The 7,503-nt window shown below is 39.9% G+C and overlaps 1 protein-coding gene and 2 long non-coding RNA genes across 3 annotated transcripts in view; 2 read left to right on the forward strand and 1 right to left on the reverse strand.

Moving 5' to 3' along the window:
• Positions 1 to 7,503, forward strand: part of iqgap1 (IQ motif containing GTPase activating protein 1) — a 67,497-nt gene that overhangs the window by 11,005 nt on the left and 48,989 nt on the right. The window lies entirely within an intron of this gene.
• LOC116687298 (uncharacterized) overlaps positions 1 to 7,503 on the forward strand; it is a 22,191-nt gene that overhangs the window by 8,251 nt on the left and 6,437 nt on the right. Inside the window, exon 2 of the long non-coding RNA XR_004331506.1 lies at positions 2,054 to 2,062. This is a non-coding gene — a long non-coding RNA (uncharacterized LOC116687298). The remainder of the gene's footprint in view (positions 1 to 2,053; positions 2,063 to 7,503) is intronic.
• LOC116687322 (uncharacterized) overlaps positions 1 to 7,503 on the reverse strand; it is a 19,874-nt gene that overhangs the window by 8,242 nt on the left and 4,129 nt on the right. The window lies entirely within an intron of this gene.

Consider the following 7,503-nt stretch of genomic DNA (forward strand, 5'->3'; position numbering starts at 1 on the left):
ATATATATATATATATATATATATATATATATATTAAAAAAGAAAATTATCAAAATACATGAAGGCTCTTAGTCATCATGTAAAGTGCTCACTGCATGGGTGGAATATGGTTTTAAAAATATATGTATAATGCAAGTCTCCTTTTGAAAACAATCCAAGGTACGCCGTTTGTGCAAATTTGAAATGCCGTTATTTCACATGGCAATCTGGGTTTAAAAGGACCAGTGGTTCAGGTTCTCTCTTGGAGCTTTGTGTTGCGTATCCCCAGGGTGCTGTTTTGAGAGGTTTTACCTGGATTTTATGATTCGAAAAGATCTAAACATTAAAGTGATGGCCTTTTAAAGCATGTCCCTTTTTGAGTCCTCGTGTTTCAACAAAAAAACTTGAGTTTTGTGTCCGACTTAGAATACACAAATGTTCTGTTACGACGACGCCTCGTTTAAGCCTCAAAGATAAGCATCATTTTTACATAAACTCTAAAATACATCGGATGGCGGATCATTTCTACTACTTTTTCACTGCTCAACGAAGGCCACAGCTAAAGCTGCAAAGATGAAACAATAAGTTGTTAACTATTAAATAAATCGCCAACTATTTTAATAATCATTTAAATCGGTTGAGTCATTTTTATTTTTTTTAGTTTTGTCTCTCCTCTTTGACAGTGAAGTGAATATCTTTTAAGTTGTGGACGAAACAAGACAGTTTCTGACATTTTATAGACCAAACAGCTAATCAATTAATCAAGAAAATAATCAACATATTAATGAATAAAAGAAGAAGAAAAGAATAATTTTTTGCGCCCCTAGTCTTCTGTTAAAGCAATATTTTGACCATTTGGGGATAATGCGTTTTTGCTGTCTTGCCCAGAGTTAAATGAAAATATTTTGGTACTCTCGTGTCTGTACAGTGAATATGAGGCTGCAGTCAGCTAGCTTAGCTTAGCATAAAGACTGGAAAAATCCAGTTTGTCTAATCTGTACTAAAATCCCAAGTTTCAGTTTTACGGGGGGTTATGTGTGTGGAACTATTTTCCGGAGCAATTTTTTGCTTTCACACTTTTTGTGTGGATTAAAGTTATACCGTGTTAATCCCTGAGCGTTAGAGGCGCGTGATGTCGGTGACTTTTGAACTTTCTGTTACTTCCCACGCTAACGGCAGACGAGGTGCGAGTAGCGATGGGGCTCCTTAATTTTTGATACTGATTCCATTTTCGAGACTGGTTAACGATCCGAGTCTTAATCGATACTGATTTGTTCTGTTGCTGTTCTTGTTTCAACGAGTTGATGAAGCGCTTCATGGGGCAGTGCTCTCGGTTGCCAGTCCAACCATTTGAAGCCAGTTTGGAATGATTTGCGGGGGGGGAGGCTAGTCTTTACCCATGGTCTTTACACACACGCTGTACTCAAAACAAAATGTTGAGACTTTTGTAACCGAGTCCTAATGGAACCGGGTCTCGACCCATCCCTAGGTGTGAGTCTGACTAATTTGACTATTCTAAGTAAAACTGTAGTAAGATCAACGTGTTAACATGTATCTTTTAGACAATCCTTTTAGTCAAATTCTTATTTGCATGCTACAGCAGATAAATAGCTGGAAGCGCTCCTTTTACAGTGTCTGTTTCCTTCCAGGATTCACCCTCGAACGGGATCACTGTGTCACAACGCCTTTGTGCCAGTTTTTCAGAGATAGTGTGCTGTGACTTGATATTTTCACATGTGTACACGAAGAAAGATTAAGCCTGCATCAGCAAACTTTGGGTTTCTTTGTGTGGAAAATTACTCGAGCACACTTGCAGTTTGATGAAGGAAACACATTTTAGACTTCCAGGTGAATCCCCACTTCATTATGCCAAGTACACATTGTTTTAAAGCCCAACACCTCATGATTTTAAGACATTAAAACATTTAAAGATAATTGTTAAGATCCCAACATCACTGCGACAGCAGTACGTACAAAACAGCAGAGTTTAAAAGGGGAGAAAAAAACCTTTTATTTAACACATGCCCTCTGTATATGTGGTTCAGATCCATCTTTTAGGCGTTGATTTTGGTAGGGGCGGTGGGTATGAGTACCCATCATCAGGTTTCATCATGAGTCATTTTGTACTCGCCACCTTTTTATTTTTTTAAACCTTCAAGCTCAGTTTAGTTAAAAAAAAAAAAAAAAAACCAGCAACAGATGCCAAAAAAATCCACAAAAACTCGCCCAGAGAGTCGGCACAGACACAGCCGCCCTGCTGCTGCGCTGATACTCGCTTCTCTGTTCCTAACACGGCCGGTCGGGACGTTCTACAACGCTCAACGTGAAAATGCTTAACGTGGTTTAACGTACCTGAACAACTTTCTTTAACTGTCTATGCTAAACGACGATTAACGCCAAATTTCTCATGGCCATATCTTGTCATAAACACATAAGCCTATCAAAAAAAACCTAAACCAAAATCCGACGATTATAGAAGGTATGTCACATTAACCATTTCTTCTTTATTGGTGTCTATGGCGAGGAAACAGCTTAGCATTGTTTAATGTACCTAAACAAAGATCAATGACTACCAAATTTATGTCTCATATCGCTCCTCATAAACACTGAAAACTGTCCAAAAAAAAGAAATTGGGTGATAATTGATCGTTGTTTAGGTACATTCGATCACGTTAAGCTTTTTCAAGTTATGACTTAAACCCCATGAGAACCGTGGGGAGTCAACCCACAGCCGCTCCGCTGCACCGCTGAAAATGTGAAGCAGAAACGCTTCAAATGTCCAATAACATCCATAATAACTGGACTTTTGGTTCGATAACTTTGACGGTTTTCCGTGGTTATGACTTAGACTTAGATTTCTCTTTAATAATCCTTTTGGGATGACTCCCGCAAGGAAATTGAAAGAGCAGCGAGAGAGAGAAATCTGGTGATCATTGATCATTGATCACTGTTTAGGTAGGGCCTACATTAAACCAGATTTTAATTCATTTACATTACTAAGCTGCAGGAGCGTCTTTCAAAACATGACCTTTGCGAAAGAGACAAAAAAAAATGAATGCGTCATTGTACCCAGCACTTCTGGAAACGCAGTTCCGAATGCGTCCCTCTGTCCCCAGCACATTTCAAACCAATCTGACGCCCATGGTTTTGTGATCATGAACTGCACATTGGTTTATTAAATAGCAGCCAGGGATCATCACTGTAATCAAAAATGTTTTTTTTTCTAACTTTTACCTTATTTGGTTCAAAGTTAACAGAACAATACTGTTAACATGCTTCTGTCAAACAAAATATTAGTCGTGTAGTGTTGAGTGTTGCCTAGCGACAGCAGGGTTTACCTGTGGTTGTCAGGTTTCCTCCTCACTGTCACTGACTGACTGACATCCACCATTTGTGTCGACGTAAGTGACACTGAAGAATGATCAGCATTTACCCTGAGACTGGATTCTTACTGTTGGGGCGAGTAGTTCAAATACCGCAGAGTTTTTTTATTGGGTTATGTCACTGGCGGTTGACAGGGAGGCAACATATTGCTCCTGTTATGTTATGTTTTGTTTGTTTTTATCTCCGGGTGGAAATCTTTTGGAGTTATTTTATTTATTGGTTACATGCGGTTTGTTTGTTTTTTTTAAAATCCAAAATGCAGGAACGCACTTGCAGGGACGCACTTGCCTTGCCGGGTCGACTTTGACTTATCATTGCACTTACAATAACGAGGTGTGTGTGTGTGTGTGTGTGTGTGTGTGTGTGTGTGTGTGTGTGTGTGTGTGTGTGTGTGTGTGTGTGTGTGTGTGGCAGCAGCTCCGCCTAATGCAGAGAGCTGACAGTATTGAAACAGCAGCCATTTCAGAATTAAAATAAAAAGTTACACTACATTGATGTTAAAATGTTTACAGGTTGGCAGGACGGTCTGACATGTTTTGCTCGGTCTTTCGCTGTATTTGTTGTTGGTACTTGTCCACCTCTTCTATCGCCCAAATGGGAAACGCCCTGTCTGATGTGACATACGTGCGCAAGGCTACATTGCGCATGCATCGGACCGTGCAACGCACACGCGATCCAAACCGAGACAAGCCGGATGTTTTTCCATGAACCGTGCCACCCCTGAACTCCACTTTACAAGGTGCTTTACTAAATAATGAAACGGACCATAGGCCAGTATTACGAAGCCAGATGTGGCGTCAACGAGGTAACTTCAGGTTCGACCCCCGGTTAAGTTTATCACAATGGAGAATTACTTGTTACCAGGTTAAATCGGCGGGGTAACTTAAACTGAACACCTAACCTAATGTTGTTGGTTAGAGATCAACCAGTGAAAAAGCACCGCCTACTGACCAATCAATACTTGGTTGATAACAGCATCACCGTTCTTAGAAGACCAACAACCCCTTTAACATTCCCTGATGGGTATTTTTATGAAAGATATGGATTTTAAGTGGAGGAAATTACATAGGCTTGGCCTATTAGTGTTTTACGATAAAAGTAGTGAGTATTTAAATGGAGTCTGGTGGGTTTGGTGATGGTGATTTCGCCCTTATATCAATGAATATAAAAAACACTCAAATGTTTTCTGAGTGAGTTTAGCCTACAAGATTTCTTATAGGTCGGCTTCTTGAGCCATGTGTTGCCAATGCACACGTCTGTTTGATTTGTTTTTTATCATTTTTTTTTTTGTATTGGCTCTCACGGTCGCTTCCCATTGCCAGGGTAGCAACTGAAATAAAAAGGCTAAATCACAAGTGTAATTATGGTCACATCTTGTGCCTGACTGATGGGGAAGTGATATTGATAAATGTCATGATTTACACAGCCTTTTTTCCAGCTTTCCTTCCTGTTTTAGGAAGCAGCAACTCTAGTGTTTTGCTGTAAAAGCGTGTCTGTGTACTTAGTATTTATGTAGAATTATAGTTTGCTCTTCTGATGTGAAATATGCAGATCTGGTAGATGTTTGCGATTGGACGTGCTGTGCAAACACCGCCTCTTTTATGTGAATGCGTGCATCGCTGGATTGGAAAACCCCGGGTGGATTGTACTAGTTGTTAACCACCGTGGTGACAAAGCTTATCCTAGACCGCGGTTGTTGGGTTAGGTGAAGCCGGGTAACTGAAAGAAACCCAGGACATGTTGATCTTGATTCGTAGGATAGGCCTCAGATCATAGGAACACCAATAAAAAAAAACAATAGACATCAAGTGCAACCCCAACGTACTCGTCTTAAGAATAAAGAAAGCCTTTAATTCATTTGTCATATTCTGAATAATTAATCTGGCATATTCTCAATAGAATAAGTTCAAAACTAACTTCAATGTGTATCGGCGTCCAGCCTTCTGCAGAAAGAAGGCTGGATGCCGAAATTTGTTGAAGTTGGTTTTAATCGTATTCTATTGAGAATATGCCAGTTGAAATAAAGGCCTTTTAAATAGCTTTTCATGGGCTTTACCTTGATGTCTATCGAAGATCAAAGAGCCACCGAGAGAAGAAGCTCTCCAGTTCTTCCTTTCTGCAACCAATAAAAACTATTTGGTGTAAAACCCTGTACAGTGTAGGTAAGAAAAGAAAAACACAACCTCAAAAGACAGTTCAAGGGAGGTTCAAATAAAATCGGGAAAGGCTCTCAGATAAAAGTATATTTTAAGAAGTTACTACATAAAGGAGATCACTGACTCAGCTGACCTGATATCCTTAAGCAGATCGGTCCAGAGCTTCAGGGCCATGACTGCAAACACATGTGCTTGTGTGTACTGTACATCTTAGGAGACTGCTTCTCCAAACTTCATTAACTCATTCACCATGCTTCGGCTGTAGTACAGTAATACAGTAAGCAGTTTCTGCCTGTTCGGTCAGCCGAAGACCGACACGGTAGCTGTAGACCAAAGTTTCAACACACCATGCCACCACTTAACGTCACTACTTTTTTCAAGATTACTATAAGGTCAAGATTATCTTGTGTTTTGCAGAGCGAGATAATGCTTCAAGGTAAACAGAAAGATGATCTCTATTCTTATCTGTAATCCGTCATGTAGAGTTGAGTGTTCCACCCACGATAATAAAACATTTCTCAAGAAATAATCGTTACTTTACTGTCACATATGTCTGTTTTTTTCATTGATAGTTTTCCAGCAAAAGTCTGTTGTAAAATATTGCGAAATGTATACCTATTACATTTAAGATAATCACTCCCTTGTATACCTTGCACAATGGCGGGGGGGGGGTGTAAACTACACACAGACGGTAGAAAAAGGCTTATAACTCTAAATTAGGGCTGCAACTAACAATTATTTCCACTGTTGACTAATATGTTGAGTACTTTCTTAATAGTCGATTGGTTTTCTGGTGGATTAAATGTCAGAAAATGGTGAGAAATCTGAGGTTTTCAAAGCCCAAGAAGACGTCCTCCATTGTCTTTGTTTTGTCCACAACTCAAAGACATTCAGTTTACTGTCACAGAGGAGAGAAGAAACTAGAACATATTCACATTTAAGAAGCTGAATCAGATAATTTGCAACTTTCTTTCATGAAAAAATTAAAGATTAATTTAATAGCAGCCAATTTATCAAAAGCTCTACTCTCGTCATTTTCAAAATTTAAAGATTGTTAAAGTTGGATCAGAACCGCTTTCGTGGTGTAAAACAACCTTAGTGTGCTGCTACATGAGTGTAAATCATCTGGCATATTCTCAATAGAATAAGATCAAAACCAATTTGAATGTGTTTTGGCGTCCAGCCTTCTTCAGAAGGAACTTCAGAAAGAATGCTGGATTGAAGTTGATTTTAAACTTATTGACTTTATTCTCCCTCTCCCTACCAAAGCGCAACGGGAGAAGAAGCTTGAATTTATTCTCCCCCCCCCCCCCCACCCTCCCTACATGAGTTAAAACTCTGTTCTTGAGGACTCACTGCGAGTCCGGCCCAGTTCCCCCTAAAGCGCTGGCCATTTGACTGTAATTTCCTGTTTTCGAACTGTTTTGAAACCCTCTTGTGTCTAGCTGCTGCAATGACTGTTATGTAATGTTAGTCCCTGGCATTGTGTTGATATGAGGAGAACAATGACACAAGTGTTCAAACCTTTTCATAGTGATACCATCTGTCCTCAGGCGACTGACCCAGATGAAGTGTAAGTTTTGACTAGTGGGTGGCCCAATGGTTAGCTCTGTGTCCTCAGTAAGAAGGTTCTGGGTTCGCATCCAGGTTGTTCCGGGCCTTTCTGTGTGGATTTTGTACGTTCTACCCATGTTTGCATAACTTTCCTCCAGGTCCTTTCTTTTTGTCCCATTATTTTTTTCACATTTTTTTTGGCATGTAGCGTACTGTAGTTTTACATTTCAGTGTATCATTCTCACTTGGAGCAAATAATCTCTCACACAATGTAACACTGTCCATCAATAAAAGGGTGAAAAAAAATGCTTTAACAGGAGGGCGGGGGGGGGGAATTGGCATCAGCTGTGTGCTTGGCCGTCGAGTGGTATTTCAGACTGGACGTGCTGCGATGATCGGTCAGTTCACAACGACCAGACACACAGATCAC

This window comes from Etheostoma spectabile, chromosome 1 (genome assembly GCF_008692095.1).
Source record: "Etheostoma spectabile isolate EspeVRDwgs_2016 chromosome 1, UIUC_Espe_1.0, whole genome shotgun sequence".
NCBI lineage: Eukaryota > Metazoa > Chordata > Actinopteri > Perciformes > Percidae > Etheostoma > Etheostoma spectabile.